Below are 15,407 nucleotides of genomic sequence, written 5' to 3'. Positions count from 1 at the left end.
GCCCCAGCCAGGTGGTCAGACATCAGTCTGGCTTTGAAGTCACAGCAGTGTGTCCCTGTCTCAGGTTAGCTCCCTCTTGAGAAGGGGCCACTGAGCCAGCTGCAGACCCTCTGCACATTGCCCCCAGGGCCATGCCCATGTTGGAGGTGAACATTCAGGGCCAGGGCCTTCTGACCAGCTGTCTCTGCAAGTCCCACCCTAAATCACAGTCATTCGCCAACTCTGTGTGTTGCAGGGGCTCATCTCACCCATTGGTGTTGCTCTGAGACTCCTTTGGTCCTGGTCCCGGTTGTCTTCCTTTCCCAACCTGCTCAGGGCTTAGGCAAGAGTCTACCCTGCTGCCTTCATCAAGAGGAAATGTGGGTTCAGTTACTCTTTCTCTCTCTCACACCCATTGACCTGCAGCGTCCCTGGCTGCCTCCTCATCACTGTCATGGGGAGAGTGGCTCGTAAGCATGTTCAAGCTTTCCCCACCCTAAAAACTGCTCCCTAGACCCAGAGCCCTGTCCTGTTCCTGCCCTGCCCTCGGGGTTCAACTTGAAGTCATGGTTTTTCTTTTCTTTTTCAATTTTATATTGAGAATTATATATACTGAGGATAGAAACACACACACACACACACACACACACACACACACACACACACACAAAATTTGAAGAAAAGAAAAACACGTACCAGTGGACCTATTTCCTAGCCCGAGAAATAGAACATAATCAGTATCCTACATGTGCCCTGCTCCGAGCACACCCCCTGTGGTTACCCTCTCCGGGGTAACTATCATGCCGAATGATGTGTCGATCACTCCTTTACTTCTCTATATAGTTTTATCACCTATGTATGTATTCTTAAACAATTACTGTTTAGTATTGAATGCACTGGGATTTTATGTTAATTAAATCATCCTATATGTATTCTTCTGTGTTTACTTCTGTTCAGCCTTACATTTTAGAGATTCATCCATGTTTATGTGTAGTGTAGTCATTCATTTTAGTTGCTGGGTAATAGTCCATCGATGAAGACAGTACAAGTGATTTAACCATCACCATTGATGGCTATTTGAGTTGTTTCTAGTTTATAGCTTTTATAGACAGTGTATCTATGCACACTCTTATCTTGGTTCACATATTTAGGAATTTCTCTAATACATCAAAGAGTAGAATTGCTGAGTCATAGGGTATCTGTAATATTTCATTTTTCTAGATATTGTGAAATCATTTTCCAAAATGGTTGTAACAATTTACTCTCTGATTCAAGTTCAAGACTATAGCATTTAACTTATCTTCTAACTCAACTATGGTACATCTAATCTATATTATATATGTGTTCATCTATATTACATATGTTTAAGGATATGAGATTATTCTGATACTTTCAATTCAAATTCAGGACTATCACATTTTTTACTTATTTTCTCTCTTCTACTTTATACATTGAGTGTCCTAGTTCACAAGGACCCAGAAGAAAATAGTATTAGAAATTTTCATAATTACTCACTTTATTTATCTGGTCTTTGTCTCTTGTTCCTGGCATAGAATTTCAAAAACACTTGGAATATCCTGAGTGATAAGAGTGTGTTGTTATGCTAATGAGCTGAGTCATTTTGGTCCTCTAGATAGTTTCAGGATGGGGACTGGTTATTGGAAAGACTAATCATGTGATTAGAAGTTTGGGACAGCCTGAACTCTGCTGGGTGGGGTGGGGAGGGGCTGGAGATTGAGTTCAATCATGTGGTCAGTGATTTAGTCAGCCATGGCTACAAAATAAAACCCAAATAAAAACTATGGAAACCGAGGCTCAGTGGAGCTTCCTGGTTATTGAACATATTGATGAGTTGGGAGAGTGATGTGCTCTGACTCCGTGAGAAGGGGTCATAGAGGCTCTGCTCTCCTCCACCCAGACCTCACCCTACACACATCCTTTATAATAAAATTGTAAGTATAGCTCTTTTCCTGATGTCTGTGAATCAGGCTAGTGCATTATTAGACATGAGGAGGTCATAGGAACCCCCAAATTTGTAGCCAGTTGGTCAGAAGTATGAATGGCCTGGGGACCCTACTAATGGCTGTCATCTTAAGTTATAGAAATCTTGTGGAGGACTTTCTCCTTAAACTTGTGGAATCTGATACTAACTGAGTAGTGTCAGAATTGAATTGCAGTTCTCCACTTGGGGGTGAAACAGAACACTACATTACACACATAAAAGTCTCAGATTAAAAGTATTAATATGATTACCACTATTACGGTTATGAAACCAATTAAAATTTTTCTTTTAGCATGTATTCTTGTCTTTTTATTATTTAAAAATTATTATACTATATATTGTCAGAGTATATAGTTATTACATATTAGACTCTTTCCTTCTTAACTCTCTTTTGGTCTTAGTTCTAAAATAATTATATATTTGATGCTCATCACCAGTCATAATTTTGATGTCTCAGTTATATTGGTTGTATGAAGCCCATTCTCTAGGAGATAATTCAGGCAATAATTCAGAATAATATTGCCTGAATTTTTGCATGTTGATAGTAGTTTTTCTGTACCTTTTACCTGAAAGTCAGTTTTGCTAGGTATAAATTTTTCAGGTCACATTTTCTTTCCTTGAGTATCTTAAATAGAGTAATCCATTTTTGTTTTGGCATAAAGTATTGCTGTCAAAGTCTGATGGTAACTTTTCCCTTCTGAGATTTTTTTTTTTTTTTTGCCTAGAAACTTCCATTTTAAGATTTAAAAAATTTCTCTAAAGTCTAATAAACTTATCAGAATATATTTTACTGTTGGCCATTCTGAGTGATTATTTTCAGAAATACCAAGTGCCTTTTCAATATATAATTTCAAATATTTTTATTTCAGGAAAGTTTTCTAGAATTATAGTTGTAGTATTTGTTTTGTCATCTTGCTTTGGTTTTCTTCTTCAGGGACTCCTGTTATCTTTATGTTGGCTCTTTTATTTTTATTTTTTTATCTTGGAATGTCTCAGTTTCTCTTTCATTTTTGAAGGACAGCTTTGCTTGATGTAGTACTCTTGGTTGATATTTTTCCAGAAAAGACATACAAATGGAGGACAGGTACATGAAAATATACTCAACACCACTAATTATCAGGGAAATACAAATTGAAACCACAGTGAGATATCACCTCACACCTGTGAGAATAGCTGTTCTCAAAAAGACAAGAGACAAGTGCTGGCAAAGAAGTGTTGTTGTCTGTTTCTCCCTTCAGATCTGTTGGTATCTGCTCAATAAGGTGCTCTGATGTTGAGCGCATATATATTTACAATTATTAATTCCTCTTAATGAATTGACTCTTTTATTATTATATCATGACTTTTGCCTGTTACAGTTTTTGACTTAAAGTTTATTTTACCTAATATAAATATAGCTAACCTTGCTTTCTTTTTGTTTCTACTTTCATGGAATTTATTTTTCTATTCCTTCACTTTGAACCTACGTGTGCCCTTAAAGCTGAAATGAGTCTCTTATAGGCAGCATCTAGTCCATTCAGGCACTCTGTGCCTTTTGATTGTAGAATTTAGTCTACTTAAATTTAAAGTAATTACTGATCGGTAAGGGCTTACTAATGCCATCTTATGAGTTGCTTTCTGGCTGTTTTGTAGTTCCCTTGTTTCTTCCTCTCTTGCTGTCTTCCTATGTGAATTGATGATTTTCGATAGTGGTATTCTTTGATTCCCCTCTCTTTTTATTTTGTGTATCTACTGTAGGTTTTGCTTTGTGGTTACCATGGGGCTTACATAAAACTTCTTAATGCTATAATAGTCTATTTTTAACTGTTAATAACAACTTTGATTGTGTAAAAAAACTCTACCCTTTTATTCCTCTCCATTTATATTTCATTATTAAAATTTACATCTTTTTATAATGTATACTCATTAAAAATTATTGTAGATATAGTACTTTTTTAAGATTAAAAATTTCACTTTATTTTCCTTTCGAATATAGTGTTCAAAGTCTATACATAGAGTTCCTTTTGGAGGCAATTCAGGGACCCAGGCTTCTTTCATCTTGAGGCCCTGCCATCTTCTAGACTTGGTCAGCCATCCTATTGTGGCTGAAAGGTGCTGGACAATCTTTTAATTTGGAGTTTGGATGGGGTCCCTCAGCAGGTCTACTCTGAAATTCCGATGGTGATGCCAAGTCAGGGAAGTTAGTAGAAGAAAAGTAGGAAAAGTGGACAGGACCAGTGGATTCCTGCTCAGTTAGAGAACAAATCTCTCATCAGCCCCCTAGAAAGGCGTCAACCATTTTCCCAACTCCAATTGATCTGCATAGAATAGGGAAATGAATCCCAGACACTCTCAGATGAGAGGAGTCATGGCAAACTTGGGTAGGACGAGTTTACGTCCTTTGATCCCTTCATGGTTGCCAGAAAAGATGATGCAGGACAAGGCAAATTTCCCCAAGTGATGGGGAGACCAAGCCCTGTACCAAGAGAAGAAGAGAGTCCTTTGCAGAGAATGTAGAAAGAATTCAACACATACTCCAAAGCTAGAGTCAAAAGGAAAGTTTATTAGAAAAGGGGTAACACTCCACAGAGTGTGGACTCCTCTCAGAGGCAGAGAATGAGAGGGACGGTGAGAGAGACAGAGTTAAGGCACTGAGAGAGATCTATAGTGATTTTTTTTATATGCTTGTCCTTTACCTTTTCTATTAGAGTTATGTGATTATCACATCACCATATTACAGTATTGGAGTATTCTGAATTTGACTGTATACTTACCTTACCAGTTTGTTTTATATTGCCACATTTTCATTTTACCAATTTGGGTCTTGTAATTTTATAAGGAAGAACTCCTTTGAGCATTTCTTGTAAGGCAGGTCTAGTAGCGATGAACTCCCTCAACTTTTGTTTGTCTGAGAAAGTCTTTGTGTGGCCTTCATTTCTGAAGGACAGCTTTGCTGGGAGAAGTATTCTTCATTGGCAATTTTTTCTTCCAACATTTTGAATATATCATTTCATGCTCTCTTGGTGTGTAAGGTTTCTGCTGATTAATCGTTGGTAGCCTTATGAGGGAGGGTTCCCATGTATGTGAGGATTCATATGCCTAATAGAACTCTTCATAGTTGTCATCTTTAAAAAAGTTGGCCTTTAGCAATTAGGTCATGCTGTCCCACTTACCTTTGATATCTCCACAACCCAGATGACAAGTGTTATTCATCCAATTAGTATTATTGATACTGAAGCATGTGTTGTAAATTTTAAAACTTCATATTTTCCTGATTCCTCAATATCCTCAAAAACAAAACAAAACAAAACAAAACAAAAAAACTGTGATGCGATGAGGCTGGTCCTTGTCAGAAGTTCTCTTTTTTCTCTCTCATGACTGAAACCTAGTAACAATCAATGCACCAATGAAATACCATCAAACCCTTTGTGTACTCCTCTCTAACCCCACATGAAGGCATTTACCCATGGCTCCTCAGCCTCTCTAGGCTCCTCAGCTGCTTTGTGGAGCTTATTCCCTTGGCACTACTCCCATATGCCCCACTGTGAGATGTGCCATGCCTCTCTCTCTAGAAACTGTGAGTATAATAAATAATTTCATGTGCCTCTCTGAGTATGATTTCCACAGCCATGTTGAAGTAGTCTTTAAAGGCTCCACAAGGGGGACTTATGACTGTTTTCCCATTTGCAACACACCCAGTCCCTGTGTTAGTCTGTGCAGGGAAATCAGCTATGCCCCTGTTCTTGTCCCTTCTTGGTGCACTTTATCTTTGAGTCCTGCTAAGCTCCCCCTTCAACCTTCTCCTCTCCAATTCTTCTTCATTTTTTTTTTTTAAATCTCAGATCCTCTAATAAACCTCCCCCAATTCTCTTTGGTATTGTGAGGTGATCAATTTTAATATTTCTTATCCTCAGCTCAATAATCTCAATGAGATCTTCATCAAAGAGAGAGGAAACACAAAAATGGAGATACAAAACATAAAAAAGGACCATTAAGAATGAAGAATACAATAATTGAAATAAAGAAAACATTAGTGGAAATCAACAGTAGACTAGATGAGTCAGAGGACTGAATCAGTGATTTGGAAGAGAAAGTAGCAGAAAACACCCAATCGGAACAGCAACAAGAAAACAGAATCCAAAAAAATGAGGATAGTTTAAGGGGCCTCTGGGACAACATGAAGCATACCAACATTTTCATCACAGAGATTTCAGAAGGAGAAGAGTAAGAGCGAGGAATTGAAAACTATTTGAAGAAATAATGATGGAAAACTTCCCTAACCTGGTGAAGGATATAGACATGCAAGCCCAGGAAGCAGAGAAAGTCCCAAACAAGATGAACCCAAAGAGGCCCACACCAAGACACATCATCATGAAAATGCCAAAGGTCAAAGACAAAGAGAGAATTTTAAAAGGATAAAGAGAAAGGAAGTTAGTTACCTACAAATGAGCTTCCATAAGACTATCAGCTGTCTTCTCAACAGAAACTTTGCAGGCTAGAAGAGAATGGCATGAAATATTCAAAGTGATATAAAGCAAGGACCTTCAACCAAGACTACTCTACCCAGCAAAGCTATGATTTAGAATTGAAGGACAGATGAAGAGTGTCCCAGACAAGAAAAAGCTAAAGGAGTTCATCAACACCCAACCAGCATTACAAGAAATGTTAAAGGGACTTCTTTAAGAAGATGAAAAATATATGGTTAATAAAATGGCAATGACTACATATCTATCAACAATTACTTTAAATGTAAATGGATTAACAGCTCCAATTGAAAGACATAAAGTGGCTGAATGGATAAGAAAACAAGATCCTCACATATGCTGCCTACAAGAGACTCACTGCAGATTGAAAGACACAAACAGACCAAAAGTAAAGGGATAGAAAAAGATATTTCATGAAAATCGAAACAAACAAAGCTGGGATAGCAATACTTGTACTAGACAAAATAGATTTTAAAACAAAGGCTATAATAAGAGACAAAGAAGAACCCAGTAATCCTACTTCTGGGTATTTATCTGAAGAAACCCAAGACTCTACTTCAAAGAGACATGTGCATCCATTTGTTCATTGCGGTATTATTTACAAAAGTAAGATATGGAGGCAACCTGGGTGTCCATCGATGGATAAACAGATAAGAGAGAAGTGGTACATATATACAATGGAATATTACTCAGCCATAAAAAAGAATGAAATCTTGCCATTTGCAACAACATGGATCAACCCAGAGGGTATTGTGCGAGTGGATTAAGTCAGACAGAGAAATGATTTCACTTATATGTGGAATCTAAAGAACAAAACAGAAACAAAGTCATAAATACAGAAAATATTTTCATGATTGCCAGCTGGGAGGAGGTATGGGTGGATGGATAAAGTGGGGAAAGGATTAATATCCAGAAGTAGAATTACTGGATCATGTGGTAATTTTATTTTTGGTTTCTAAAGGAAATTCCACGCTGTTTTCCATAGTGGCTGCACCACTTTACATTCCCACCAACAGTGCACAGTGCACAGTGCACCAGGATTCTCTTTATTTCTTGATAATAGCCATTCTAACAGGTGTGAGGTGATATATCATTGTGGTTTTGGTTTGCATTTCCCTGATGATTAGTGATGTTGATTGAGAACTTTTTCATGTACCTGTTGGACATATATATGTCTTCTTTAGAAAAACATCTATTTAGTTCCTCTGCCCATTTTTAATCAAATTTGATATTAAATTGTATGAATTCTTTATATATTTTGGATATTAACCCCCGTGATATATATGATTCGCAGACATTTTCTTCCATTTTTTTAGACTTCCACTTCATTTTGTGTGTGGTTTCCTTTGCTGTAAGAAGCTTTTCAGTTTGGTGTAGTTTCATTGTTTATTTCTGCTTTTGTTGCCTTCATTCTGTTCTTAACATGGACTGCCCTCAAGAAAGACTATGTTATCAGATCCTCATCTAAATAAATCCTCTATTTTATTAGAGCCTAACTGAGCTGGGGGAAGGGAAATACCCAACTCCGACTCCATGATTGGCATGTTAGTGCTAGCTATTGGCAGGAGGCCTCAGTTTCTTGCTATATGGACTTCTCTATAGGGCTGGTTGAGTATCTTCACAACATAATGACTGACTTTTCCCAGAGTGAGTCATTCAAAAACATGAGGCAGAAGGTGCAATATGTTTTATAATCTAGGCTTGGAAGTTAACCATTATCATCCTTGCAATGTGCTATTATTTACACAGGTCAGAGCTATTCATTGTGGTATGAGTGAATACCAGATGTAAACACCAGGAGGTGAGGATCATTGGGGGCCATTTTGGGGACTGGGCACCACACCAACCTAAGGCTGGGTCCAAGATGAGCGACAAGGCACCAAATATTGACTTGCGGAGGGGAGAAGAAGCAAACAAAGTAAGCTAGATGGAGAGTTCAGTGAGGTGGGGGGAAATCAGTGTGTGGAGCTGCGGAGGTCAAGGGAGCCGAGAGTTCAGTATGGAAAGCATGGTAAACTGTGCTGAAATTTTCCAAGAGAGATCAAGTAAGATGAAGACAAAGAAGCATGTATTGAATTTGGAAACAGAGGCGACGAACATGGACTGTTGGAGACTGTTGGAGACGAAAGCGAGGCCATAGTGGACTGAACATGAATATGGACATGAAGTTTGGCTTGTGAATGTTTGTAGTGCTATGAATGGAGGGGACTAAGCGGGTTTTATTTTAAAGGCAATAAACTAGAGGGGGTTTATTGAAGGAAATGATGTGGTAGAAATAGCATCTACCATTTTTCTACGGAGAAAGGAGAGCACACATGAAAATGAAGTACTCACAGGTCTGAGGAGAATTCCTGAGGCCAGAGGGCTGTTATGCTGTGTGTTCCCTGATGAACTGAAGATAAAGACTTCTGGGTGGGACCATTCTCATAGGGTGGAGTTGTGCCATGAAGAGGTTTTAAGAATGGGGCTCACTTTCTGGAAGGGAGACATGAGGACACCTGGAGACTGGAGAGAGAAAGTTGTTTTGAAACTGCAATGAGATAACCACTTCACCCCCCCAGGATGGATATAATTTTTTTTTTAAGTGAGGCAACACTTGGTTGACCTCACAGATTGCAAGGGCCCTGTCAGCTTACAATGCCTTATTTTTTATTTTTTACGTCTACAGCACCTGGTCCTCCTAGGCCCGACCCTGCTTTGCTTCCAAGATCAGATGGGATTGGGCTTGTTCAGGGTAGCATGGCTGTAGACTTTATATATATATATATATATATATATGGAAAGTAACAAGTGTTGGCAAGAGTATGAAGAAATCGGAATTCTTATTTATTATTGGTGGTAATATAAAATGGTCTAGCCACTATGGAAAAGTTTGGCTGTTCCTTCAAAAGTTCAGTGTACAATTACCATAAAACCCAGGATTCTGGTCCTAAAATAATTAAATCGGGTACTCAAATAAATACTTGTACATGAATGTTTTTTTTTAGGAGCACTAGTCACAATTGTCAAAAGGTAGAAACAACTCATATATTCATCAATGGATGAATGTATCAACAAATTGTGGTATACACATACAATGGAATATTATTCAGCCTTAAAGAGGAATGAAGCAATATTACATGCTACAATGTGAATGAACCTCGACAATATGCTAACTGAAAGAAGCTAGACACAAAGGTTCACATATTGTTCAATTCCATTTGATTGAATTACCCAGAATAGGTAAATCCATAGAGTCAGAGGAAATTGGTGGTTTCCAGGGACTGTGAGAGGAAAGAATGGGAGTGACTGCTAGTAGGTATCAGATTTTCTTTTGGGGTGATGAAATGCTCTGGAACCAGATAGAGGTGATAGTTGTACAACACTGTAAATATACGAAATGCTACTGAATCGTAACTTTTAAATGGTTAATTTAATGTTATTTGAATTTCAACTCAAGAAAAAAAGAGAATGAGGCTAAGAGTAGAGTATACTAGGAGAGGCTTCTTCATGGAGGATCTAAATTTTATTGTACCTTTTTTCATATTAACTGGGAAGAGATGTAATTAGTTCTAGGTTTTCAGAATTCTAATTCCCTCCAGCTGTCTCCAGCTCTTTCATAGGTAATGTCAGCTGCAGAGTGTGTGGTCAGAAGTGAGGGTGGCTGATGTCAATGTGGAGATTTGAGGGGGAATATAGTGATTTCCTGTTTTCTTCCTGTGACCAGGAGCAGAGAGAAGGGTCCAGGGAGGATCTAGACTTCTGCTGCAGCAGAGAGGCCATCAAAAGGCACATAATCAGGAGCAGACATGAGAGCAGGGGCCTGGAGGTGAATTGAGTGAGGAGTTATCTGACAACTGGTTGCTGTTAGAAATGGCTGTGCTGGATGGAGGAAAAGTTGGGAAGATGACTCTCACTGTGGGCTAGTCTCAAAGTAGGGGTGATCAGTGGTAGATGAGTGGCAGAGGGGTCAGTGTGAGGACCAATCAGAGTGAGCCAGGGAAATAAGGCATAGGGGGAAACAGATCTTTCCTGAGGGATGAGAAGATGCTGGGGCTTCTCAGAGATCAGGCCTCTAGAGCTACACTGACAGGGAGTCTGCGGGAATAGTGACACACAACACAACACAATAGAATATGACATAACATAACACATCAGAGCAGGACATGGTGTCACTCAACTGTAGCAGAACAAAGATGAAGGACTGCCAGGGCCAGAGGAAGTCATGGGGCAAACTGACTAGAATTGGGTCCCTCAGCCAAACCCCCAGGTCCTTAGCCTTGAGTAACCCACTTCCTTGTGATTACTGCAAAACCCTATCTCCTCGGGACTGAGGGCAGGAGCTCGGGACGGAGTCCAGGGTGATATCTGACATTGACCTCCTTGCCTCTTAAGCTCAAGTTGTTTTGGGAACTTGATGGTCTTCCAGCTGAGCCAATAGAGCTGATGGAGATTTCTGAGTACCCTCAGCCAGGTTTCCTGCCTTTCTGACCAGACTGGTCCCCATGTGACATGGGACATGAGTGTCCTCTCCACTTACGGAGCTGTGTGATTCTTGGCCAGGGACTGCTGGCCCTGTTGCCAGGCTGGGATGTGCATAATGGCCCTGTCTTCAAACAATGCATTCTTCACACAGTTTAATTCTTTTGCCTTTCTATGGCCTGGGAGGCTGGAAAGTCATATTGAATCTGGGAATAGGAGCCCTCTCATGAGGGGCTGACCTAAGGATTCTGGGGCAGGGGTTGGAAAGATGACACTTTCTGGAAAGGGATATGAGGCAAAGGCCTCAATCTGAGACTGCAGCAAGAGAGCTTGCTGACCAGGGAGTGATCACAGTGACTCTCCCCGAAGGGGGTGGGATGGGTGCGGACCCTGGTGAAATGCAGAGGAGACTGCCACTATGGATCAGTTCCTTTGCAGTTTGGGCCCCAGCAGACTTGCATATCTTTGACTGCAATTGCAGGATTTGCATGAAGCAGAATAGACACTTATTGTTCCAGCTTCTCACCTCAAGCTTCTGAAAGGAGCCGAGAGCATAATCACATGCATGTTCAACATTCACAAAGCCCAACACACCTTCTGTAAGAGATGTGGTGTCCAGAGCTTCTATACTCCCTGATCAAACTCTGGAGGCTTTGGAATTGCCTCACAATGCCTGGGTATTTTGCTGTTGCTAGCCTTGAGTGTTTTCTTTTTGGTTTCCCTTGATTCTGCTCACGCCACAGCAATAGGCCATTCATTAACTGTCTTCAGGTATCCTTTAAGAGTGTGTCATTTGTTTCCTACAGGAACACCGACCCATAGCTTATTTATCTATTCTTTGGAAACATTTGTATTAGATTGGAGTTAATTCCTCATTGAATATTTGCTAGAACTCACCAGAAGATCCATCTACATCGGGAATTTTCATTGTGAGAATTAAAAAAAATAATAATAATTCAATATCATAAACAGAAGGCTTCATGGTCACCAGCAATGATCTCAGATTCTGATTGGCAGTAAAACTCACAGACACAACCGGCATTCACCTGACACTAAATTAGCATGTTTATGAAGGATAAAGAAAGAAATGCTACATTTCTAGCATTTTCAGTTTTATTCAGAGGTCCAGTAGTAGTCCGAAATTTCACACCGCTGCACCAGAAAGATACCTCTTTGGGAGTTGAATCCGAAGTGCATGTGATTCACCTGAGCACATAGCAGCATTATTATTCTGATCCACAACACCTTACAAAGTATGAGCTCAGCTCCTGTGTGCTTTCGCTGCATGGGGTACACTCACTTACAAGATAGAAATCACATGTCCACTTTAGTTCAAGGAAGTCATGGCCTTGCTTTCCATCAGTCTTTATATCATTCTAATCACGTAGTTATTCAGTATCTATGTGCCAGTCAGTCTTTCTGGTTCAGGTAGAGTTCCCGAATAAAAGATCTCTTGATAGACAATGTCTCAAACACAGCATTTCTCATTTATCCAAGTACATTTTAAGGAGACAGTGCTGAAGAAAGGTAAAACCAACATCATCTTCCCAGGATTGGTTCTATGGAAAGAGCCTAGGACTGCTGTTAACAGTTTGCCCATAAGAACTATTCAGGGTTTCTCTTTATCCTCATGTCAGTTTTAAAAATATTTTTCTTGGAACTTATACATTTTACCTAAAATTTAAAAATGTACATAAAGTTTTTATAATATCTTCTTATTTTGATGACTAAAAGGTCTTTGGTGAAGTTTTAACAATATTGATTATCCGTGCCTTCTCTATTTTTCTTTTTAATGTCCCCATACCCATAGTTTTGTCAGTTTGTCGTAGATTAAACTGTTCAAAAACATTTACTCTGCAGCTACATTGCAGGAGTACACTTTCTTACTCCATTGATATTAGTCTCAGCTATGTCACGTGATTTGGACAATGGGATGTTAGGTAATCAATTGCTTCACTATGACTGTACAGTTGGTCTTTCCTTCTCACACCTCTGTCATCAGTATGAGACTATTTTCCCTCTAGTAGCACAAGTTCTTTAGCTTGAGCCCCAGAATGAACAGATGTGGATCAGACTTGAGCCCAACCTGCAGGAGCCAAGTCCTACCAGACCCACAGCTGGAATGGTCACTATCTAGCCAAGCCCAGTTGATATCAGCTGACACTCCAGCCAACCCGTAGCGTATGGGTAATCATAAATGATTCTCATTTTAATCCATTGAACTTTGGGGCTGTTTGTTACACAGTAAAAGCAATCCAACCTAATCGTTAATTTCCATAAACATGAGGATTTTCTGACTTTTTAAATTATTGATTTCTATATTAATTCATTGAGACCCAACTATATGCTCTGAATGATTTCAAAATCCTTTGAAACTTGAGGCTTATTTTATGTTCCAATGTATGGTTAATTTTTATAATGTTCCACATATGCTTGAAAAGAGTGCATGTTCCTTATTACATGCCTTAATTTATGTCCACTAAGTTGTTTTTAACTGTATTTTAAATTTTTGTACATATTTAGTTATTTTGTTTAAATAACTTTATTAAAGTGTAATTAACACACCAGAAGTACACATATTTAAGTGTACAATTTGTAACGTTTGACAATTGTATAAACTAGAAAAAACACCATGATCGAGTCGCTCCTAAGTTTCCTTGCACCTCTTTGAAATACCTCTCTCCTGTTTCTCCTTGTTTCCTTCCTCATCTCAAGGCTATGACTTTCTGTCAGTACAGTAAATCTTCACTTAATGTTGTCAATAGCTTCTGCAACTTTAAGCAAAAGGACCTATAACAAAACCAAATTCACCATAGGCTAATTGATATGAACAAGAGTTAAGTTCCAATGGCATCTTATAAACATTATAACAAAACAGTGTTGAATGAAACGACATTATTTAAAGACCTGCTGTATAGATGTTTGTATTTTCTAGAACTTTATGACATGGAGGCATGCAATATGCACTGTTTTTGGTCTGATTTCCTTCACTCAGCATAATTTTTGTAATTCAACTGAGTTATGCGTGTCAATATTTTATGTCTTGTTTGAGGCTTACATTTAAAAATTTGCATATAGTAAAACTTACCCTTTTTTGTTTACCTTTCTGTGATTTAGAAAAATACGTTTTCCCCAACTTTATTAAGATATATTTGACATGTAACATTGTGTCAGTCTGAGGTGTACAATGTATCGATTGACATTTTATATTGCAAATGATTACCAATATAGTGTTAGCTAACATCTTCATCACATCACATAAATACCATTTCTGGGTTGACAAATGGTAGAGAGTTAGAAAAGAACTGGCAGTACAGTTTGCACTATATGTAGTCATGCACAGAACGTGATCAAGGGTGTTACACTGGGCTTTCATTACAAGATGAGGTCTGCGTACGCTCACTTCCCCATTGGTGGCGTTATTCAGGAGAATGGTTCTCTTGGTGAAATCTGAAATTTCTTGGGTGAAAAATACATCCGCGGGGTTCAGATGAAGTCGTATGTTGCTCGTTCAGTATCTCAAGCCCAGAAAGATGAGTTAATTTTTCTCATTGAACTTGTATTAAATTCAGCTGCTTTGATTCAACGAGCTGTAACAGTTAAAAACAAAGATATCGGAGAGTTTTGGGATGGTATCTGTGTTTCTGAAAAAGCAGGCTGACAAATAAGATCTAAGTTACCCAGAAAAAATATATATTAGTTTCCATTGTACAGCATAGTGATTAGCGATCTATATAACTCATGAAGTGGTCACCCCACTATATCAGGTCCCCCTCTTTCCCCTTACATATTTTTTACATTGTTGACTATTTTCCTTATGCTACACTTTATATCTCCATGACTATTTTGTATCTATCTATTTGTACTACTTAATCCATTTGTCCTTTTTCACTATCCCCTCTAAACCCCCCATCTAGTAGCTCTCAAAATATTCTCCGTATGAGTTTATTTCTGTTTTTGTTGTTGTTATTTTGTTCTTTAGATTTCACATGTACGTGAAATCATGTAGTATTTGTCTTTCGCTATCTCACTTACTTCATTCAGCACAATACCTTCTAGGTCCATCAAGGCAATATCTTTTTCTATGCCCCTCTTTTTAGTCTGAGTGTGTCTTTTAATCTGAAGTGAGTCTCTTGTGGGCAGCATATGTAGAGGTCTTGTTTTCTTATCCATTCAGCAACCCTATCTTTTGGTTGGAACACTTAATTCTTTCCTTTTGAGGTACTTGTTGATAGGAATGTAGTTATTACCATTCTTTATTCCTGGTTTTGATACATGTTTCTTTTTCTTAAAGAAGTCCCTCCAACATTTCCTGCAATACTGGCTTGGTGTTGATGAATTCCTTTAGCTTATTTTTGTCTGGGAAGCTCTTTATCTGTCCTTTGACTCTAAATGATAGCTTTGTTGGATAAAGGACTCTTGTTTGTAGATCTTGGGGTCTTAACACTTTGAATATTTTGTGGCTAAGCCCTTCTGTCCTGCAAAGTTTTTTGAGAAATCAG

The sequence above is a fragment of the Pteropus medius genome, unplaced genomic scaffold (assembly GCF_902729225.1).
Source record: "Pteropus medius unplaced genomic scaffold, Ma_sr-lr_union100, whole genome shotgun sequence".
NCBI lineage: Eukaryota > Metazoa > Chordata > Mammalia > Chiroptera > Pteropodidae > Pteropus > Pteropus medius.
The sequence above is the reverse complement of the archived record's forward strand: the minus strand, read 5'-3'. Positions refer to the sequence as shown.